The sequence below is a fragment of the Zingiber officinale genome, chromosome 1A, assembly GCF_018446385.1.
Source record: "Zingiber officinale cultivar Zhangliang chromosome 1A, Zo_v1.1, whole genome shotgun sequence".
NCBI lineage: Eukaryota > Viridiplantae > Streptophyta > Magnoliopsida > Zingiberales > Zingiberaceae > Zingiber > Zingiber officinale.
This window is the reverse complement of record NC_055987.1, coordinates 73021310-73046762: the sequence shown is the minus strand read 5'-3', so window position 1 is coordinate 73046762 and position 25453 is coordinate 73021310.

Genomic DNA, 25453 nt, shown 5'->3' with positions numbered 1-25453 from the left:
AGAAATAAGAGAAATAAAAAGAAAAGGCGAAGGTTTGAACCTTGAACCTCTCACAAAGGATAGAAATAAAGTTATGTATGTTAACCACTAGGATAATGAATAACATATGAATGGAAAATGATGGGAATTGTAGTTAAAAGTGAGGATATGATTAAGTGAGGGAACAAGAGAAAATCAAGTAGGTTTATTCCTCTTGTTTACGTCTTGGTTAAGAAAAGGAAGTAAGCAAAAGACAAGTTGTCTTTCTTTTTTTTTTCTATTTTCGTGGGGTCTAAGAGAGCAATGAAGAGAAGAATTAAGGGAGATGAATGAGGACATATTCTCATTAGAAAAGTATATACATGAATTCAGGAGAAAGAGAAGCAAAGTTCATCTTTGTATCTTTAACCCACTTAACATAAAAGGGAAAGAAAGAAAAGGATTTCATTTTCTTCCTTCTCCCTCACCATTGCCGAAACTAGAGCTCTCCTCCCTTACCTCCAAAAGCCAAGTTTAGGTTTTCTCTCTAAGAGAAAGCTAAATTTCAAGAAGGAGCCTTCAAGGTGTACCCTTCCAAGCAAGAGAAACCAAAAGGAGTAGCTCTCTTCTTCCTCTTCACCAAGGGTACCATTTCCTTAAGGATTTACAAGTGAACACTAGGTAAGCTTCCCCTCACCTGTGGTACAATATCTTATATGGTTTTCCATGAAGATAGATCGCTTAAAAACCTAGGGTTTGCCTTATGAAATTTCGGCCAAGACAAGAGGAAGAGTCTAAGAAATTTTAAACTAGATATGCTTATTATTTTCTTGTGACATGTATCTTATGTAAGAGGTTAATCTAAGGTTTCCATGCTAGAATGAATAATGAAAACTTAGATCCATGAACCTTAGACTCTCGGCCAAGCATGAACAAGAGGACTAGGTAAGCCTAAGACTCAACTAAATATGTTTCCTTATTCTTGTGTTATGTACCCTATGATAATGGGTTGCTTATTCCTAAAACTAAAACTAAGCATGCTAAGATTTTTCCTAAGACAAGATATGAAGCTAAAATGTTATGCCATGATTGTATGTTGGTTTTGAATTCTATTTCATGTTTGTAAAGATTTGGTTATGATGAGATTTGAGGCCTGGGAAAGTTTAAACCCAGTCTAGGAGGCTCATGACCTTCTTGATGAAATGATATGAAACTAGTTTGATGTTGTTAGGGTTGCTTATTACATAGAAATTTGGTTACATGTAACTCTTGGCCACACTAAGTTTTAAAGCTAGGATGCTTAGATTTTAAACTAAGTTTACTCATGTTGTTTCTTGTAATGATGCCATGAAAATTGTGTAGGGTTTCCATGCTTTTAGGCCACATGAAAAAAACAAGTCCATGCTCACATGTTTCGGCCACATTGGTTTGAAGGCCTAGGGAAACTTAGAACCCAACTTAGATATGCTTATAATGTTTCTTGTAATAGATACTATGAAATGTGTTTGTGGTTTCTATACTCTTATGCCATTAGAAACATAGTTTCCATGCTCACATGTTTCGGCCACTATTGGTCTAAAGGCCTAGAGAAATTTAGAATCCAACTTAGATATGCTCATGATGTTTCTTGTGATAAATGCTTTGAAATGTAGTTGTAGTTTCCATGCTCTTATGTCACTAGAAACCTAGTTTCCATGCATGATATGTTTCGGCCACCTTGAGTTAATGGGTTTAGGAAGTTTGGAACTTGAACCAAATGTGCTTATGATGTTCATCATGAAATGTGTAGGATATTGGCTTAAGGTTCAACACTTTCATGCTACTTTTAACCTAGAATGAGACATGCTAGGGTTCGGCCATGATAAGGTTAGAAGCTTAGGGAACTTAGAACACAAACTAAACATGCTCAAGTTGTTCCTTATGAAATATAATATGATATGAGTTTAGGGTTTACATGTTTGCATGTTGCTTAGAACTTGATTGCTATTCATGAAGGTTTCGGCCATGAAAGAATTAGAAACCTAGGAGGGCTTAAAAATTTAGGTTAACATGCTTATGATCTTTCTTATGCTAGTATGTGAAGATATCATGAGATTCTTATGTTTGTATGTTGTCTAGAGATCATGTCCCTAATCATGACTTTTGGCCATGATGGGTTTAGTGACCTAGGTGTGCCTCACATGCTATGTTATGAATTAAGAGATGTTACTTAATGATTCCATGTATGATTATGTCTTTCTATGATTGTTGATATGCTCTTTTATGTATACTTATGATCCATGCATGACAATGTCCTTTGTGATGTGCTATGTGCCAAATTATGCAAGCTTTGTGTTAAGATAAATGACATGTTCATTATGTATGCTTATGATCCATGCATGTGCTATGTGCCCAATTATGCTTGCTTTATAATATGATAAATGACATTTTCATGATGTATGCTCATAATCCATGCATGTGCTGTGTGCCCAAATATGCATGCTTAATGATATGATAAGTGATATGTTCATGCATGAGCTGGGTGCCCAAATATGCATGTTTTATGATATGTTAAGAAACATGATATGCATGAAAGGATAAGAACTATGATATGTATGACATGCTACTTTACTTTATGTATGACTTGTACCAAGGGTGGGCTCCATAAGCGCCCTGGGGTCGATGGACTAAGAAACGGACCTCGTTAGGGATAGACTCCTAAGTGCCCCTAGGTCGATGGACTAAGAAACGAGCCTAGTATGTATGCCTTGTAGGGTTCAAGACTTTCTACATTGGACCTACATAGGACGCGCGCATTTATGTATGTGGTACAAGCCGGGGCCCTAATCATGTTGAGATTATGTTTAAGTATGTATATTATAAGTTTTTCAAAAGACATGTTGCATATGTTTCATGATACATGATTAGGAATTTACCTTGTATATACGTTATGATTATGCCATGATATTTATGATGACGTTATGCTGTATCAGGACACATTTGATGATCATGTTATATTATGCCATGATATCTTATGATGATTATGTTACGATATGCCATGATATGTTGCTTGATATGATAGATTTGTTTCCCATGCATTATGACTTATGATTTTGATATGCTATGCGATTTTTGTAAGTAGGAAAGGAACTTACTGAGCCATGAGTGCTCACAGCTTACTTTCTTGTACCGCAGATAAAGGCAAGGAATGGATGTACTAGGGGAGCAGTAGGAGGGGCTAGAAGAATGTGTGTGGAAGTGGCTTGGCTAAATGGAAAGACCTGCTTTTGTTTAATAAGAAATATGCCATGTTTATGTTATTACAATATGACTCCATGACATTAGTTATGTGTTTAAGTATTATGATTTAAAAAAATTCATGTTAAGTACGCTATGTGGTTTATATGTCCATGGTGAGTTTAAAGTAAGGAAAAGTTTTTAAATTCTCTAAGCAAGACTTCCGCTGTAGTAAGTAAATATGTATGTCCAAGTAACCCCCGTCGCCTTAGCAGGAGGGGCGGGGTGTTACAGTTTGGTATCAGAGCCAGGTTTAGCCTTCCCAATACACACATGTCAAGCCTCCATCCTACCGCTCCAAGTAAGATTCTACATGCTTAAATTAATTTTTTTTTTGTTTTGATGCTTTAATATTATGCATGTTTATTTATTCTTTGATTTAGTTTAGGTATGCATGATGGTAGGATAGGAATAGTATTGACCTTATGACAGTCAAATGGGAATAACGATAATTTGTTGCTATTTAATGAAGATAAGCATGGCTAGGAGACGCACTACCCGAGCGAACGAGACAGTACCTCCACCAGATCTGACTCAGGTAGTTACCAACCTCCAAAATCAGATCACGGAACAACAACAGATGATCACGACCTTGATGGGTCAACAAGGAATTCCTACCACCCCGCCAGTGATTCAGAACGCAGTGCCCGTCGTGCCAATAGTTGCACCAGTACCACCAGTAGCCCCTGCCCCAGTGGTTCGACAGGAGACCTAATTAATACAGTAGCTGAGGCTGAAGTCGGAGAACTTCTCGGGTACTTGCGAGCCGTGGGATGCCCAGGCCTGGTTTAAGATGGTAGAAAGCACAGTGGAACTACTAGACTGGCCTGAATCAGAGAAGATCAAATGCGTATCTTTCTTCTTCTCCGGAGATGCGAGAATGTGGTGGGAAAGAGTTAAAGCTAAGAGGCAAGTTAATCTGATGAATTGGACGGACTTCGAGACAGAGTTCTTCCATACGCAAGTGACGAACCAGCATTACGACGAGTTCACCGAGTTCCGGCAAGGTGATTTATCAGTGAACGAAGTAGTAAAGCGCTTCAACCGACTAGCACGCCTTTGTCCCGAATTAGTGCGTACAGAAAGAGAAAGGGTCCGACTGATGCTGAAGATGCTTCGACCCGAGATAGCACTGAATGTGGCCGGCGGAATTAATAGACCGCAGACTACAGAGGAATTAGTCAGCAGCGCACTGATTACGGAACATTATCAGAAAGCAATGAATGAGAATAAAGGTCAGACCCGAGCTGAAGGACAGAAATCCCAGAGTACCAAACCAGGCTGGAAAGGAACTTCTACCAGAAAAAGAAAGCAGTCGGACAATGCCAAAAGTGGGTCAGTGAATAAGCAATCGAGATACCCCCAGTGTTCTATTTGTGGGAAGCTGCATTCCGGGATGTGTCACAAAGGTGCCAGAATAATTATGGACAGGAAGGACATTTGGCCAGAGACAGTCCTACTCAGTTCCAGGCACTATTCCAACAAAATAATCAGAACAAGAGTGCCCCTTCATAGCTACACCAGATGCAAACTGCTATAGAAGGGACTTCGATCAGCCAAGGGAGATTGGAAGCTCCGCCAGCGATGACGAATGCCAGGGTTTTCGCGCTGACTAGTGAAGATGTGGCGAACGCCTCTACTGTCGTTACAGGTCAGCCGCCTATTTCTAGCCAACATGCTAAAGTTTTATTTAATACTGAAGGTAAACCAGTGGTCGAATCTATCGGGAAACCGAGAAACATTTCGTGTTATGAGGTCGAGATTATGTCCGGGCGACTCTCCACCCTGACCATAGCACCCACCCTATTCGACAATATATTAGAGAAGCAAACCAATGACCAAAGCCTCCAAAGGATTAAACAAGAGATCTTAGAAGGAAAGAATGATGGATTTCGTACCGCGAACAGTGGAATATTATACCTCAGAGATCGATTATGTATTCCCGAGGATCCCGAGTTGCGAAGGAAGATATTAGAAGAAGCTCATTCAACGCCCTATGCAATGCATCCGGGATCCACCAAAATGTACCAGGATTTGAGAAAGAAATTCTGGTGGTCCGGTATGAAAAGGGATGTGGCTCAGTACATCAGTGCCTGCCTGACCTGTCAGAGGGTTAAAGCAGAACACCAGAGGCCTGGAGGATTACTGCAGCCAGTCCAAATTCCAGAATGGAAATGGGAGGATATCTCTGTGGACTTTATTTCAGGATTACCCAAGATAACAAACGGCTATGACGCTATATGGGTAATCATGGATAGACTAACCAAATCCACCCACTTTCTGGCAATTAAGATGACTCATTCAATTGAGCAACTGGCTCAATTATATGTCAAGGAAATTATTAGATTACATGGGACCCCTAAGACCATCATCTCCGACAGAGATGGTCGTTTTGTTTCGCATTTTTGGGAATGTGTTCAGAGGGCTCTTGGCACGAACCTATTATTCAGTACTGCTTTCCACCCTCAAACCGACGGACAGACAGAGAGGGTGAACCAAGTGCTAGAAGACATGCTACGGGCTTGTGCCTTGGACTTCAAAGGAAGCTGGTGCCGATATTTATGCTTAGCAGAATTCGCTTACAATAATAGCTACCAGGCTACAATTGGAATGGCACCCTACGAGGCTCTATATGGTAGGAAATGCAGATCACCTATATGTTGGTATGAAGGCGGGGAAGAGAAAGAGATGGGATTGCAAACAGAGCTTATCGATAACACCACCCGTGTTATACAGAATATCCGCCAAAGAATAGAAACCGCTCAGAGTCGACAGAAGAATTATGCGGATAAGCGACGAAGGCCATTGGAATTCAGTATCGGAGACTCAGTATTCCTCAAGGTAGCTCCTATGAAGGGAGTAATGAGGTTCGGTAAGAAGGGAAAGCTAAGCCCGTGCTATGTGGGACCATACCAGGTTCTGAAAAGAGTTGGCAAGGTAGCGTATGAAATAGAGCTGCCTCAAGAGATGTCAGCCATTCATAACGTGTTCCACGTTTCGATGCTAAAGAAATGTATTCCGGACACGGGCCAAGTGATCGAACCCCAGACAGTACAAGTGAAAGAGGACCTAACCTACGAAAGCCGACCAATTCAGATATTGGATCGAGATGTCAAAAGGCTAAGGAACAAAGAAGTACCCTTAGTGAAGGTACTATGGCAAAATCAACAGTACGAAGAAGCCACGTGGGAACGAGAAGATGATATGAAACAAAAGTATCCGGAGCTATTTTAAGTTCGAGGATGAACTTTCTATGAGATATGGGGTACTGTAACACCCACAAAATTATAAGAAAAGTATATGGATGTTATTTGCTTTAGAGCATAAAAGTAAGAAGAATCAAAAGAAAAAGAAATAAGAGAAATAAAAAGAAGAGGTGAAGGTTTGAACCTTGAACCTCTCACAAAGGATAGAAATAAAGTTATGTATGATAACCACTAGGATAATGAATAACATATGAATGGAAAATGATGGGAATTGTAGTTAAAAGTGAGGATATGGTTAAGTGAGGGAACAAGAGAAAATCAAGTAGGTTTATTCCTCTTGTTTACGTCTTGGTTAAGAAAAGGAAGTAAGCAAAAGACAAGTTGTCTTTCTTTTTTTTTTTCTATTTTTGTGGGGTCTAAGAGAGCAATGAAGAGAAGAATTAAGGGAGATGAATGAAGACATATTCTCATTAGAAAAGTATATGCATGAATTAAGGAGAAAGAAAAGCAAAGTTCATCTTTGTATCTTTAACCCACTTAACATAAAAGGGAAAGAAAGAAAAGGATTTCATTTTCTTCCTTCTCCCTCACCATTGCCGAAACTAGAGCTCTCCTCCCTTACCTCCAAAAGCCAAGTTTAGGTTTTCTCTCTAAGAGAAAGCTAAATTTCAAGAAGGAGCCTTCAAGGTGTACCCTTCCAAGCAAGAGAAACCAAAAGCAGTAGCTCTTTTCTTCCTCTTCACCAAGGGTACCATTTCCTGAAGGATTTACAAGTGAACACTAGGTAAGCTTTCCCTCACCTGTGGTACAATAGCTTATATGGTTTTCCATGAAGATAGATCGCATAAAAACCTAGGGTTTGCCTTATGAAATTTCGGCCAAGACAAGAGGAAGAGTCTAAGAAATTTTAAACTAGATATGCTTATTATTTTCTTGTGACATGTATCTTATGTAAGAGGTTAATCTAAGGTTTCCATGCTAGAATGAATAATGAAAACTTAGATCCATGAACCTTAGACTCTCGGCCAAGCATGAACAAGAGGACTAGGTAAGCCTAAGACTCAACTAAATATGTTTCCTTATTCTTGTGTTATGTACCCAATGATAATGGTGTTGTTAACTTTTTCTCTTACTTGTATGTTGTTTGAAACTCCATTTCCATGCTCATGAATATTCAGCCAATGGAAGAACTAAAGGCCTAGGAGAGTTTTAAACCTAAAACTAAGCATGCTAAGATTTTTCCTATGACAAGATATGAAGCTAAAATGTTATGCCATGATTGTATGTTGGTTTTGAATTCTATTTCATGTTTGTAAAGATTCGGTTATGATGAGATTTGAGGCCTAGGAAAGTTTAAACCAAGTCTAGGAGGCTCATGACCTTCTTGATGAAATGATATGAAACTAGATTGACGTTCTTAGGGTTGCTTATTACATAGAAATTTGGTTACATGTAACTCTCGGCCACACTAAGTTTTAAAGCTAGGATGCTTAGATTTTAAACTAAGTTTACTCATGTTGTTTCTTGTAATGATGCCATGAAAATTGTGTAGGGTTTCCATGCTTTTAGGCCACATGAAAAAAAACAAGTCCATGCTCCCATGTTTCGGCCACATTGGTTTGAATGCCTAGGGAAACTTAGAACCCAACTTAGATATGCTTATAATGTTTCTTGTAATAGATACTATGAAATGTGTTTGTGGTTTCTATACTCTTATGCCATTAGAAACTTAGTTTCCATGCTCACATGTTTCGGCCACTATTGGTCTAAAGGCCTAGATTAATTTAGAATCCAACTTAGATATGCTCATGATGTTTCTTGTGATAAATGCTATGAAATGTAGTTGTGGTTTCCATGCTCTTATGTCACTAGAAACCTAGTTTCCATGCATGATATGTTTCGGCCACCTTGAGTTAATGGGTTTAGGAAGTTTGGAACTTGAACCAAATGTGCTTATGATGTTCCTCATGAAATGTGTAGGATATTGGCTTAAGGTTTAACACTTTCATGCTACTTGTAACCTAGAATGAGACATGCTAGGGTTCAGCCATGATAAGGTTAGAAGCTTAGGGAACTTAGAACACAAACTAAACATGCTCAAGTTGTTCCTTATGAAATATGATATGATATGAGTTTAGGGTTTACATGTTTGCATGTTGCTTAGAACTTGATTGCTCTTCATGAAGGTTTCGGCCATGAAAGAATTAGAAACCTAGGAGGGCTTAGAAATTTAGGTTAACATGCTTACGATCTTTCTTATGCTAGTATGTGAAGATATCATGAGATTCTTATGTTTGTATGTTGTCTAGAGATCATGTCCCTACTCATGACTTTCGTCCATGATGGGTTTAGTGACCTAGGTGTGCCTCACATGCTATGTTATGAATTAAGAGATGTTACTTAATGATTCCATGTATGATTATGTCTTTCTATGATTGTTGATATGCTCTTTTATGTATACTTATGATCCATGCATGACAATGTCCTTTGTGATGTGCTATATGCCCAATTATGCAAGCTTTGTGTTAAGATAAATGACATGTTCATTATGTATGCTTATGATCCATGCATGTGCTATGTGCCCAATTATGCATGCTTTATGATATGATAAATGACATTTTCATGATGTATGCTCATAATCCATGCATGTGCTGTGTGCCCAAATATTCATGCTTTATGATATGATAAGTGATATGTTCATGCATGAGCTGGGTGCCCAAATATGCATGTTTTATGATATGTTAAGAAACATGATATGCATGAAAGGATAAGAACTATGATATGTATGACATGCTACTTTACTTTATATATGGCTTGTACCAAGGGTGGGCTCCATAAGCGCCCCGGGGTCGGTGGACTAAGAAACGGGCCTCGTTAGGGATGGGTTCCAAAGTGCCCCTAGATCGATGGACTAAGAAACGGGCCTAGTATGTAACGCCCGCCCTTCCAGGTAGCACTAAGGCCACCCCAGAGGGACGGACGTTACTGAAACATAGACATCAATTATACTAATGCATATGGATTCATGGCAGCGGAAGACATATATAATTAATTGTTTTTTTTTTTCATATCATAACATATACCATATGCATCTAGTTCTCTTAACATAGCACGTGAAGTCAAACGTACCAACATAACATGAGTAGGATATCATACTAGCTGAACATTATCATAAGCATAGGTCCAACATTGTTCACATGCATAACTTAGATAATTCAAAAACTTAAATAGATCTATCCACCAGCACTTCCACACACATCCTCATTGCCTTTCCTGCTCTGCTCCCCTTAAACAATCCATTCCTTGCCTTTATCTGCAGTACAAGGAAAATGTGTAGCTATAAGCCAAAGGCTTATTGAGATCCTTGCCTACCCATAAATCCGGAAAACACATAACATAACATAACATGTAGAACCATAACATAGAACATATCTTATCATGTAAAAACCATAACATCTCCTAACATAACATGAGGGAAAACAGAACATAATATATCATATCACATAAGGAGCATAACATATCAGAGTATAGCATGTGAGTGTATATCATGATTCATATCACATTCTGTAAGCACATATCATGAAGCCTATCATATCATGTAAACATGTATCATAACTCATACCTGTTCATAAGGGTGCATAAACATAATTTCATAAATATGTGCATGTAGATGCAATATGTATATTTTTAAAACATGTATCATGGAATGCACATATGCATCATGCTTCTTTCAAAACATATAGTATACATACTTGAATATCATATCATCATCATAAGAAGGGCCCCGGCTTGTACCACATGTAAACATAAATGCACACAATCCCTAGGACAGGGTAGCTAGCCCCGAACCTACTAGGGATCTAGGTTCGTTCATAATCCGTCGACCTAGGGGCGTACTGAGGAGCCCATCCCTTAACGAGGTCCGTTCATAGTCCGTCGACCCCGGGGCGCTTATGGAGCCCACCCTTGGTACAATCCATACAAAGTAAAATATCATGCATATCATATCTCATCATATCATACATGTCATAATTCTTGTCATATCATGAAGAGAGCTCTTGATCCCCAACTTAAGGGAAGCATCTCTTTACCATAGCATGAAGAGTGCTCTTGATCCCAACTTAAGGGAAGCAACTCTTTTTCATAACATGAAGAGTGCTCTTGATCCCAACTTAAGAGAAGCAACTCTTTTTCATAACATGAAGAATGCTCTTGATCCCAACTTAAGGGAAGCAACTCTTTAGGCTTTTCTTCTTACATAAGCCATTCACACATGCATTATATAACATGTTCTTATCATAACATAAAGTATAACATGTTATTTTCTTATCATCAAACTTGGCATATCATCTCATGAACTTAGCATAACATATCATGAACATGGCATATCATATCATGAGTCTAGCATATCATATCATGACCATAGCCTATCATGTCATAAGTCTATCATATCATATCATAAACATGGCACATCTTATCATAAGACATAGAAATACAACATATCGTAAAGCATATTTTCATCACATCATAAAGCATGAAAGCTTAATCTACATATATATCAAAGGCTACATATCATGAAAATGCATAAGCATGTTTGGTTAGGTTTAAACTCTTTCCTAACCCAATTAATCCATCTTGGCCGAACCATATCAGTAGGTTTCAACCTCATTTCATTCCATATGAAGCATAGAACTTATCCACATAACATGAAAACTTGATCTAAGCACATACAAGGCATTATACTTCATAAATAAGCATGTTTGAGTTCAAAACTCTAACCTTAACCCATTTATCTCAATTTTGCCAAAACATATCAGTAGGGTTCTTATATCATATGGTTCCATATGAAACATAGAACTTATCCACATAACATGAAAACTTGATCTAAGCACATACAAGGCATTATACTTCATGAATAAGCATGTTTGAGTTCAAAACTCTAACCTTAACCCATTTATCTCAATTTTGCCGAAACATATCAGTAGGGTTCTTATATCATATGGTTCCATATGAAGCATAGAACTTATCCACATAACATGTAAACTTGATATAAGCACATACAAGGCATTATACTTCATGAATAAGCATGTTTGAGTTCAAAACTCTAACCCTAACCCATTTATTTCAATTTGGCCGAAACATATCAGTAGGGTTTCATATCATTTTATTCCATAAGAAGCATAAGACTTAAACATGTAACATGCACATTTAGTCTAAGTACCTATAGAGCATTGTACAAGTACCTACAAGGCACTATACTTCATGAATAAGCCAATTTGAGTTCAAAACTCTAACCCTAACCCATTTATTTTCATTTGGCCGAAACATATCAGTAGGGTTTCATGTCTTTTTATTCCATAAGAAGCATAAGACATAAACATGTAACACGCACATTTAATCTAAGTACCTATAGAGCATTGTACAAGTACCTACAAGGCACTATACTTCATGAATAAGCCTATTTGAGTTCAAAACTCTAACCCTAACCCATTTATTTTCATTTGGCCGAAACATATCAGTAAGGTTTCATATCATTTTTTTCCATAAGGAGCATAAAACTTAAACATATAACAAGCCCATTTAATCTAAGTGCATACAAGGTATTGTACTTCATGATCTAAGCATATTTGATTTCAAAACTTTAACCCTAACCCATTTATTTCAATTTGGCCAAACATATCAGTAGGGTTTCTTACCATTTTATTCCATAAGAAGCATAAAAACCTTGGTTATAAACATGTAAAAATTCATACATCACAAAGAGGTACAACTAGTATGGTTTCTATCTAAAATTCTTGACCTAAGGCCTTATAATCAATTTTGGCAGAACCATATAAATAGGTATCTCTTTTTTTTTCACAACATGAAGAATGAAGACTTAACTAACAACATGTGAAATTCATATATCATAGAGTAGAAAAATTAAGCATGTGATCAAAGAAAACTTGTTCTAGGTCCTCTCTTCCATCCTTGGCCGAAACATGCAATAAGGCTCTAAATTTCTCTTTTTCTTTTTTTCTATAACATGAAGCATCTCTTATCAATTGTTAACCCTAAGTGACTACCTATTCTTTATCTTGACCACATTCTTGCAAGAAAATTTTTAGAGTTTCGAAAAACATTTTAAACCGAAGCTACTTGTACTGCAGTGAGGGGATACTCACATCCTTGCGCTTGTTTTCCTTAGAGATTTAACCTTTGTTGTGGATCCTTCCTAGAGAGGGGAAGCTTCCTTGCTCCTTGTGTAATGCCCGAAAATTCTCAAACTTGCATTAGAATTATTCTGTGATTTTTCTGGAATTTTTAGATATTTTTCTGGAATTTTCCGAATAGCGGAAGTAGTAAAAATAATTAGAAAACGAAAACGGCCTTAGCGGGAATTGAACCCGAGACCTATGGCTTAGAGATAAAGCTAGTAACCAGTTGAACCCAACAGGGTCGTGCTGAAAGGAAAGGGGAACAATTTTATTTAAGTTGGAGTTGGGCGGAACTTTACCCCTTAATATAAATAGGAAATTTAAGTGGGGTTTGGTTTATTTTCTATTTGGTTCGTGACCTTTCCTCCTCCCCAACCAGTTCCGCCGACCACCTCTTCTTCCCTCCTCCTCCTCTCGGCGCACCAAGCCAAGGGTCAAGGGAACATCTTCCGGCGATGACTCCAACACTAAAAAGGTTCTTCTCCGCGAGAGGAACGCGAAGACATGAGCGGATCGTCGTGAAGATCATCTCCACAGGAATTCTAGCGAATAGAATCGTAAGAAATTACGAACAGGAGGTAAGAAACCCCTCACCTGCAGTATAATAGCTTCCGTTTGAGTTTTTATGCTTTAGTTAGGGTGTATGCAGATTTTTATCGATATCTAGGGTGTATTTAACTCTCTTCGCAGATTAGGGATTTAGTTGAGCACCTCTAGATGGGCCGGACACGTTTTCCCTCTTCAGATAGGAGGTTAGACATTGTCGGGTGCCTAGAGGTGGTCTTCCTAATAGGGGGAAGAGTTAGGGCATCCTAGGTGCTCGATTAAAGGTCTAACTCAGTAATAGACAGCTTAATTAACTTAGTAAATGCACTAGAAGCATTTAAAACAGCAAATTAATTTTATTTCAGCTTATGTAGGACTACAGTCCCATGGGTAGGCTCCCACAGTAGCCTCTAGGTTCAGACAACCTAGTTCTAGGTTCAGATAACCTAGATTCAGCAAAATAAGTATATAGCATTCAGTATTTTACTTTCAGCAGTGGCACTGTACTGGATTAGATATCCACTGGGCTGGACTCCCATAGTCGTCCCTAGGTTTAGCTAACCTAGTAAACCCTACTAGATTCGGAACTTGCAATCCCGGGTTTAGATAGGGATGCGCGCACAGCAAGTACATTTGCCAGGGCCCCTCAGCAGCATGTTTAGTATTTTCACTTATTATATGTATAGCTTTTCAAATTCACAATCAGTTATGTCAGATCAGCTTAGTTTCAGTTTCAGCTTCAGTTTAGCTCTTCCTTGTTGATACGTTATGATAGCTTATGTTCAGTTCTTGATTACTATGCTTGTATGAACACATGCCATGCCCTGTTTAGCCTAGTCAGTATATTTCGAATAGCATGTTTTAAAAACCCATATCTGCATCGTATGCATGTTTTTGTGAGGTAGATGGTTTCTTACTAAGGTTTTTAGCTTACAGATGCTACTTTTCTTATACTGCAGATACAGGTAAAAGAAAAGTGGACTAGTGGAGGCTGGAGGGCAATGCAGATCAAGATGTGTGTGGAAGGAACCTGGAATAAAGATCCTAGGGATCTAGTTTTATTTTACTACGCATTAGAACTTGTAGCAAGTCTAGTTATTAAAGTCTTGTTCTCTTTTCTCTTATGCTTCGCATTCTAGTATGGTTAATGGTATGAACTAGTGAACATGCATTATATTATGTCTTGAATGTTGGCAATGTATGATAGAATAGTTATTAGTATATGTTTAGAGTGGTTGCAGGTGGTTTTGGCACGACAAAGTGTCGAAATCAGCATCTCTGATTTCGTATTAGGAAATCAGACGCTAGATCGGTCTGCCGACCGATCCAGTAGCGTACCAGGCTTCTGGATCGGTCAGCCGACCGATCCAGACAGATATAGTATGCTACTGTATCCTCCTGGATCGGTCAGCCGACAGATCCAGCACGATACAGTAGCGTTCCAGTGGTTTCGGGTGCCTGGATCGGTCGGCCGACCGATCCAGACATACCTAGATCGGTCTGCCGACCGATCCAGCCACACCTGGATCGGTCTGCCGACAGATCCAGTTGGGAACAGAATGCCCCATAGCTTCGATCGATCTGCGGATCGATCGGCAGGTCTGTAGTTAGTTGGGAAGTTTAGTTTCTAGTCCCTAGCTCAGTTGGGATGTTCAGTTTCCCCTCCTTAGCATATGTACATCAGCAAAGAAGGTCCTTAGACCTTTTTTTTAGTAATTGTATCCGTCATTAGTAGAGTAAAATTTAGTTAGCTCAGCTTTCCGCACAGCATTTAGCACAGCATAATGTAGCGATCGGCCTTACAGCTTAGTAGTAGAAGGCGGGTCGTTACAGAGTGGTATCAGAGCAGTGTTCCATACTTCCTACACACACATCAGCATTGAACCTGCAGCTTCCAAGTAAGAATACCCCTACTTTATTTATGCTCCTGGTTTTGTTATTACAGTTCATGTTTATATGTCTACTGCTTGTTAGTATGTGATAGCTTTTAAATATGACATCAGTAGTTATATAACTGTGATTACATTAGTTATGTTATGTTCTCTATGTCTTTAGAAATGGCACGAGGATGCCTAGCTAGAAGGGCACTAGCTATTGAGCCCCAGCAAGAGGCAGGCAGTTCAGTGCCTCCTCCAGACCTTACAGCATTAGTGGCTCAGTTACAGCAGCAGCTAGCTGAACAGCAACAGGAAATAGCCACCTTAAAGGCTAATCAGCAGAATACCCCCACAGTCACCCCGGAACCGAATCTGACGACTCCAGAAGTCTTAGAGGTTCCACCAGCAGCTGAGCCAAGAAAGGAAGCCTATCTGATCCAGTGGCAGCGAGTCAAGCCAGAGAACTTCTCAGGCACTAGTGAACCATGGGATGCACAAGCCTGGTTCAAAACACTGGAGAGCACGATGGAGCTTCTGGACTGGCCAGAACACGAGAAGGTGAAGTGTGCCTCCTTCTGCCTGACAGGAGACGCACGCATGTGGTGGGAAAGAATCAGAACGAAGCACCCAGTGAACCAGATGTCATGGGCTGACTTCGAGAAAGAATTCTTCGAGAAGTTCTTTCACATACGGGTTACAAACCGCCACTACGACGAGTTCACTGAGTTTCATCAGGGCAACCTTTCAGTTGAGGAAGCCGTGAAGAAATTCAACAGGTTGGCTCGTCTATGCCCAGAGCTAGTCAGCACAGAGAAGGAACGAATCCGGTTGATGCTCAAGATGCTGAGGCCAGAGATAGCAGTGAACGTGGCTGGTGGCATACATAGGCCACAAACCACAGAGGAGTTAGTGAGCAGTGCCTTGACCACAGAACATTACCAGAACAGTATAAATCAGCAGAAGCTAGTCTCCTAAGAGTCCAAGGGCCAAGGAACTCTCACACTCAAAAACAGCAAGGCCACAGCTCCAACTGGAAAGGGAACTCCAACAGCAAGCGCAAATCAGGGAGTGACCCAAAAGGAGGACCATCTAGCAAGCGACCTAGTTATCCAAAGTGTGCTACTTGTGGGAAATTTCACCCAGGGGTTTGTCGTAGGGGCACACAAGGATGCTTTGAATGTGGACAAGAAGGGCACATGGCCAAGCAGTGCCCGAACAAGACCGGTCTTCCTCAGGCCAGCCAGCTCAGTTATATCAGATGCAGGCCGCTCTAGAAGGTCCACTTATCAGCCAGGGCAGATTAGAAGCCCCTCCAGCTATGGCGAATGCGAGGATCTACTCACTCACTAGAGAGGACGTAGCCAATGCCTCGACAGTTGTTACAGGTCAGCTTAGCATTTTTCAGCAAGTAGCAACTGTTCTATTTGATACTGGGGCAACCCATTCTTATATAGCTAGGGCGTTCGCCGCAAAGTCAGCAATAGCTCCAGAGGTACTCAGTGGTCAGTTTCTGACGACACTACCTTTGGGAGAAGTTATGGCGTCCACGCACTGGCTCAGGGCAGTGCCAGTCATTATAGCAGACAGGGAACTCTTTTGTGATCTGATCCTGCTAGAAATGATTGACTACGACGTCATCCTTGGAATGGATTTCCTGATCAGATACGGTGCTTCCATAGAGTGCTGTAAACAGAAAGTCGTGTTCCAACCCGAAGCAGAAGCACAGTTCGAGTACATCGGAGAACCAAAGAGAAAAGCCAGAAAATTTCTCTCAGCTATGAAGGCACAGAAGTGGATGGATTCAGGATGTACGGGGTACCTAGCACATGTAGTCAATACCAGCCAGGACAGGGACCAACAGCTAGCAGAGGTCCAAGTTGTATGTGACTACCCAGCAGTCTTCCCTGAAGAGTTACCAGGCCTAGCACCAGTCAGGGAGATTGAATTTGAGATAGAGCTCTTCCCCGGCACCAATCCTATTTCCAAAGCGCCTTACCGCATGGCTCCAGCCGAGCTGAAGGAACTTCATGAGCAACTACAGGAGCTACTTGACAAGGGCTTCATACGCCCTAGTCACTCACCATGGGGAGCGCCTGTACTGTTCGTGAAGAAGAAGGATGGAAGCATGCGGCTATGCATAGACTACAGAGCACTGAATCAGGTCACGATCAAGAACAAGTATCCTCTTCCCAGGATAGATGACTTGTTCGACCAGTTAAAGGGAGCGACAGTGTTCTCTAAGATTGACCTCAGATCAGGATATCACCAAGTCAGAGTCAAGGAGGGTGATATACCGAAGACAGCATTCAGGACCAGATACGGACATTACGAGTTCGTAGTCATGCCTTTTGGCGTGACAAATGCTCCAGCTACATTCATGGATCTCATGAACAGAGTATTCAGAGAGTACTTAGATAAGTTTGTTATCGTGTTCATCGATGACATCCTTATCTACTCAGGAACTCAGGAAGAACATGCAGAGCACCTGAAGACAGTACTACAGACACTTCAGCAGAATCAGCTATATGCCAAGTTCAAAAAATGTGAATTTTGGCTTGATCAGGTGTTCTTCCTGGGTCACATCATCTCAAAGGATGGTGTCATGGTAGACCCCAGCAAAATATAAACAGTAAGCAGCTGGAAAAGACCGAAGAATGCCAGTGAAATCAGAAGCTTTCTGGGATTAGCAGGTTATTACAGAAAGTTTGTAGAGGACTTCTCCAGGATAGCCTCCCCACTGACAGTTCTCACCAGAAAGAATAGAAAATTTCAGTGGACAGAGGACTGTGAGAACAGCTTCAGCGAGCTCAAAGGAAGATTGACCAGTGCTCCCATTTTGGCTCTACCAGACAACACCAGCAGCTTTGACATCTATAGTGATGCCTCTAAGTTGGGACTAGGAGCAGTACTGATGCAAAACGGCAAGGTGATCGCCTATGCCTCCAGACAACTCAAGGATTATGAGAAGAATTACCCTACTCATGACCTTGAGCTTGCAGCAGTAGTGTTCGCTCTCAAGATTTTGAGACATTACTTGTATGGAGCCCAGTGTAGAGCATATACAGATCATCAGAGTCTGAAGTACTTCTTCACTCAGAAGGATCTGAATATGCGACAGCGCAGATGGCTAGAGCTGGTCAAAGACTATGATATTGATATCCTCTACCATCCCGGAAAAGCCAATAAGGTAGCAGACGCACTCAGTAGGAAGTCCAGTGCTACCTTATTATCTCTCGCAACCATGTCACCGCCCCTACAGAAGGAGATCATAGATTTTGGTCTCGAGCTTATAGTGGGACAGCTCCCTACTATGACCTTAGAGTCTACCTTGCTTGGTGATATTCAGTCAGCTCAGGATTAGGACCCTGAAATACAGAAAATCAAGCAAGGGCTAACAGAATCAGAAAGTAGAGAATTCAGAGTGTCCGATAGCGGGGTGTTGTATTTTGATGACAGACTCTGTATTCCAGATCAGGAGGAGATACGGAGACAGATTTTAGATGAGGCTCACAGGACTCCCTATGTAATGCATCCAGGTTCCACCAAAATGTATCAAGACCTGAAGAAACATTTTTGGTGGCCCGGGATGAAGCGAGACATCGCCAGATATGTTAGCATCTGCCTCACCTGTCAGAGGGTCAAGGCAGAACATCAGCGACCAGGAGGAGTTCTGCAGCCTATACAGATTCTAGAATGGAAGTGGGAGGATATCTCTATGGACTTCATAGTGGGACTACCCAGAACCACGAATGGTTTTGATGCCATCTGGGTAATAGTCGACAGGTTGACTAAATCAACGCACTTTTTAGCTATCAAGATATCCTACTCCATGGAGAAGCTAGCTCAGTTGTATCTCCAGGAGATCGTCAGACTTCATGGAGTCCCACGTACCATTATTTCAGACAGAGACAGCAGATTTACATCACACTTCTGGGAGTGTGTACAGTCAGCATTGGGCACGAAGTTAAAGTTCAGCACAGCATTCCATCCGCAGACAGATGGTCAGATAGAGCGAGTAAATCAGGTACTCGAAAATATGCTCCGAGCGTGTGCCCTAGACTTCAAAGGAAGTTGGTGCAAATATCTGAGCTTAGCAGAATTTGCATACAACAATAGCTATCAGGCCACTATCGGTATGGCACATTATGAGGCTCTCTATGGGCGGAGGTGTAGATCTCCAATCTACTGGTATGAGAGTGGTGAACAGAAAGAACTAGAGCTTCAGACAGATCTAGTAGCAGATACCACGGCAGCTATACAGCAGATCCGCCAGAGGATAGAGACAGCTCAGAGCCGCCAGAAGAGCTATGCTGATACACGGCGCAGACCCTTAGAGTTTTCAGTTGGGGATTCAGTGTTCCTCAGAGTACCTCCTATGAAGGGAGTAATGCGTTTTGGGAAGAAGGGCAAACTAAGTCACAGATATGTGGGACCATACCTTATCAGCAGAAGAGTGGGCAAGGTAGCATATGAGCTAGAGCTACCCCAGGAAATGTCAGCTGTCCACAACGTATTTCATGTCTCTATGCTGAAGAAGCATACCACAGATGCCACCCAGGTGATTGAGCCCCAGTCGGTACAGATCCGCGAAGACCTCAGCTATGATAGTCGGCCTATTCAGATAATAGACCGAGCAGTTAAGAAATTACGGAACAAGGAAGTACCATTAGTTAAAGTCATTTGGCATAGTCACACAGCAGAAGAGGCAACTTGGGAGACAGAAGCCAGCATGAGACAGAAGTACCCAGAATTGTTCTAAGTTCGTGGATGAACTTTTTATAAGGTATGGGGGATTATAACGCCCAAAAATTCTCAAACTTGCATTAGAATTATTCTGTGATTTTTCTGGAATTTTCCGAGTAGCGAAAGTAGCAAAAATAATTAGAAAACGAAAACGGCCTTAGCGGGAATTGAACCCGAGACCTATGGCTTAGGGATAATGCTAGTAACCAGTTGAACCCAGCAGGGCTGTGCTGAAAGGAAAGGGGAACAATTTTATTTAAGTTGGAGTTGGGCGGAACTTTTCCCCTTAATATAAATAGGAAATTTAAGTGGGGTTTGGTTTATTTTATATTTGGTTCGTGACCTTTCCTCCTCCCCAACCAGTTCCGCCGACCACCTCTTCTTCCCTCCTCCTCCTCTTGGCGCACCAAGCCAAGGGTCAAGGGAACATCTTCCGGCGACGACTCCAACACGAAAAAGGTTCTTCTCCGCGAGAGGAACGCAAAGACGTGAGCGGATCGTCGAGAAGATCATCTCCACCAGAATTCTACCGAATAGAATCGTAAGAAATTACGAACAGGAGGTAAGAAACCCCTCACCTGCAGTATAATAGCTTCCGTTTGAGTTTTTATGCTTTAGTTAGGGTGTATGCAGATTTTTATCGATATCTAGGGTGTATTAACTCTCTTCGCAGATTAGGGATTTAGTTGAGCACCTCTAGATGGGCCGGACACGTTTTCCCTCTTCAGATAGGAGGTTAGACGTTGTCGGGTGCCTAGAGGTGGTCTTCATAATAGGGGGAAGAGTTAGAGCATCCTAGGTGCTCGATTAAAGGTCTAACTCAGTAATAGACAGCTTAATTAACTTAGTAAATGCACTAGAAGCATTTATAACAGCAAATTAGTTTTATTTCAGCTTATGTAGGACTACAGTCCCATGGGTGGGCTCCCACAGTAGCCTCTAGGTTCAGACAACCTAGTTCTAGGTTTAGATAACCTAAATTCAGCAAAATAAGTATATAGCATTCAGTATTTTACTTTCAGCAGTGGCACTGTACTGGATTAGATATCCACTGGGCTGGACTCCCATAGTCGTCCCTAGGTTTAGCTAACCTAGTAAACCCTACTAGATTCGGAACTTGCAATCCCGGGTTTAGATAGGGATGCGCGCACAGCAAGTACAGTTGTCAGGGCCCCTAAGCAGCATGTTTAGTATTTTCACTTATTATATGTATAGCTTTTCAAATTCACAATCAGTTATGTGAGATCAGCTTAGTTTCAGTTTCAGCTTCCGTTTAGCTCTTCCTTGTTGATACGTTATGATAGTTTATGTTCAGTTCTTGATTACTATGCTTGTATGAACACATGCCATGCCCTGTTTAGCCTAGTCAGTATATTTCGAATAGAATGTTTTAAAAACCCATATCTGCATCGTATGCATGTTTTTGTGAGGTAGATGGTTTCTTACTAAGGTTTTTAGCTTACAGATGCTACTTTTCTTATACTGCAGATACAGGTAAAAGAAAAGTGGACTAGTGGAGGCTGGAGGGCAATGCAGATCAAGATGTGTATGGAAGGAACCTGGAATAAAGATCCTAGGGATCTAGTTTTATTTTACTACGCATTAGAACTTGTAGCAAGTCTAGTTATTAAAGTCTTGTTCTCTTTTCTCTTATGCTTCGCATTCTAGTATGGTTAATGGTATGAACTAGTGAACATGCTGTTAGTGAGAGCCCTAGAGCCAATCATGTGATGGTTACTTTTTGGACTCTTTGTATCATATTCTTGTACATATATTTCTGATATATAAATAAAGGCATTGTGATTATTATACTTGTGTGTATTTGTGCTATATAAATAAGTATAATAATGTCCTAGGGTAGTAGGTTCATATCTATATCAATCGATTAGTTAAATCGATAGTGAGATGATATAGAGAACACTACACTTAATTATTCCTAGTCAAGTATTAACATAGAAGGACAATGTTAATGCATTGAGACTAGCATGTAGGTCAACATGATGACTTGATCTCACAAGTCATGGATATGAGATATCAAGTAGACACATGGGTATACATTGGAGAATGTATACTGAATGACCCGCCATGAGAAAGTATCATGGATCGTTATATGAGTGTCATATACTTTCTCAAGTGACTATTAGTATGACTTTAGTCCTTAGACCTGAAGTCACCATGGTTCCCTACATAAGGAGTTATGTACTTTGGTTTCATCAAACGTCACCCGTAACTGTGGACTATAAAGGCGATTATCGGGTATGTAACAAATTATGCAGAGGGATGTGAGTGATGTAGATGGGATCTATCCTCCTATATTACAGGAGTGATATCATAGTCTTGATAGAGTGAGATCACTAAGTGCATGGCCATGCCCAAATAAGGCAATATGTGATATTGTGCTTATTTGATTATAGTGAGTCTACTTGAGTTCAAGACACTTAGATTGATTGGAGGATGACACGGTCTATGCCTCATATAAGATCAATCTAGATATCAAGGATAGAAGGACAATGTCACATATTGTGAGAGTCACAATTATTAGTCATATTGGTGATGTTGGATCTCAACATTCTTGTAACTTGGGTAGCAATGATGTGTTGCTAGATACCTCTCATTGCTTATGTCCCTAATTGGATTTAGGGACATTGCCAACGTTGACAAGAACCTATAGGGTCACACACATAGAGCAATAGATGGAGACTAGTTCATATGATGAACCAAGAGGAAAGATGAAGTCAAGTTTGACTTGGCTAAATATGGAAAGTCTATAAAAGGCAAGTTTGACTTGACCTAAATCCACAAGTTTGACTTGACTATGAGTTAGACTCAAGTATGATCCAAATGTTGGATAAATCAATTAAGGGAGTTAATTTGGTCATGTTTGACTTTGGCCAAATTAGGAAGGTTGAAAGTCAATATTGACTTGACTTGGATGCCACCACATTTGATGAGGTGGCATGGGAGAACCAATGGGGATGCTACACATCACCATGCCACCTCATGCTTGCCACCTCATGGGAGGTTACCCATGAGTGGCCGGCCACATTAAGGGGGCAATTAAGAGCATTAATTGCCCACTTAATGACATTTATGTGGCCGGCCACATGATATGGTGGATTGATTGAATTTTTGAATTCAATTTTTTTGATTCTTCTTCTTCCTTGGTGCTCTCGGCAACTTCTCCCTCTCTTCCTCCTCTTCTTGGCCGAAAACCACATAGGTGCTAGCACACCTTGTTTCGGTCATCTTCTCCACCTAATTGCTTGTGTGGACACATATAGAGGGGCTCTACTTTGTGCCCTCTAGATCCAACTTCAACCTTAGTCGAGCGGGATAAGCGAAGGGCACGCATCAAAGGTAGTTTTTCTTTAAACTATAGATCTAGGAGTAGATCTAACATATTCGGGTATTAAGCATGATATAAATACGTGGAATTTTTCGAATCGGATTTTTCTTTGCACGAGATCCTTGGCTAGGGTGTTTCGGGGTTTCCGCGACGCGAAAAGCGGTTTTCGTGGTCCGAAAAATTCTAACAGTGGTATCAGAGCCATCGTGCGAAGCACGTATTTATTTATTTTTTTTTTTTTGTATTAGATACAAAATTTAGATGCTTTTAAGTTTCTGTGATTTTTCTAAATTTTAGGAATTTTTGGGTATTTTTCTCGTAGAGGCGAAAGAACGAGTGCGAAGCACTTGTACACTTTTGTCACCGAGAAAAATTTCTCCGAAACGGCAAGTTTCACCCAAATAGATTTTGGGACAGCGAAAAAGGGCGTTGTATAATCGCAAGAGGACACTCGCGAAGGTTATTTCGCGAATAGGGGCGCTGCCCCTAACCCCGCAAGGGGCCTTGTCCCGCGATTACGCCCGAAACCCGCTTAGCGGGACCGCCGTGGAGAAGGGACTCAAAAATTCAGAAAAATCAGTAGAAAAATTTTAAATAAAAAAAAATACACAATTCTGAATTATGTACAGTATGTGTTGGTCATGGCCCAAGTCCCAGAATTTTTATGAAAAATTATGCGTGTAATTCATAATACGGCCTGCGTGCCGTCATGTGTTGTGTGTGCTGTATTGTGGATGCGACCTGCGTGTTGCCTTTTTCCATTATTTTATTTCTGTAAAAATTAGTTTTAAGACTCGAATGTAACTCGAGTATAAATTTTGTAATGTACAAAATTTGAAGATGACGAAATTCCGGAGAAGACGGACTCGCGGGAGCATGCCGGCAACACATGGGGATCGGAAGGAGGAGCTTGGAGAAGCTGCCACCTAGACCCTAGGATGACCATTGGATCTTCTCTTTGGCTAGAGAGGATCCTAGTAGGGCCATGACCAATCACATAATTTAAATGTATATATTTTATTTTTGCTTATGTGTATGTGATGCATGTTTGTGTAGAATAGAATATGCATGAGTGTATGTGATGCACATGTGATGTGGGAACCACATCTTGATGTGCACAATACACATTTAGGATTTAAATTAGATTTAATTTACGCCTAAATATGATGCACATCGTCGATTAGATTAGATCTAAATCGAAATCAACTCGTAAACGCCTACCGGGCCATGATACCCATCACTACCTCGATCATATGCGATTGTCGTATCTGCCAAAGCAGAGCAACGCATTTAATCTTGGTAGGATGCGGAGGGACAACCTTGGTCCCGCCTATCACGCTCGGGTTAGATTGAGCTCAATTAGATTGAGTAGCTAGCAAAGCTCAATTGGATCGAGTGAAGCTATAGGCGTATTCCAATAGTTGGAAAGGTAGGACAAGATCACGTTTATAAATAATCTTGGGCGATTTAGCCAAAGCTAACTCAAGATTATTTGTAAAAGTTAAATCTTGATCCTATAAACAAGAGTTGCATGGAGATGTAATTGGTAATTAGCTACCTACCGATCATACTAGGTCTTGGGCGATTCAGCCAAAGCTGACTCAAGATGTAGTATGATGTGGATCTTGTCCCACAAAATTCAGTGGGAGCATCATTTAATTAAAGACCTAATTAGATGATAGAATATGATATTGATTTTCTGCATGTTGTAGATTGCCATGTCACCAAACGCGAACACTCTCTCCCTACGATCTGTCCTTGAGAAGGACAAGCTCACAGGAGCTAACTTCCTGGACTTGTACAGGAACCTGAGGATAGTCCTCATGCAGGAACGTAAGCTGTACGTTCTGGAGCAAGCAGTTCCTGAAGCACCACCAGCCTCTGCCGCTCGTAGCATTAAGGATGCTCATCAGAAGCATCAAGACGATGCATTAGACGTGTCGTGCCTAATGCTATGCTGCATGTCCTCTGAGCTTCAGAAGCAACACGAGAACATGAATGCCTTTGATATGATTGGCCATCTTAAGCAATTATATCAAGGGCAAGCCAGGCATGAGAGGTTTGAAGTGACTCAGGCCCTCTTTTCATGTAAGATGAAAGAGGGAACCCCTGTAGGAACTCACGTACTCAAGATGATTGGGTACGTCGAGAACCTAGAGAGGTTGGGGTTCCCATTGGGCCAAGAGCTGGCCACTGACTTGATCCTGCAATCGTTGCCGGCAAGTTACCGTCAATTCGTCATGAACTATAACATGAACGAATTAGACAAACCACTGCCCGAGATGCTCAACATGTTGAGAACTG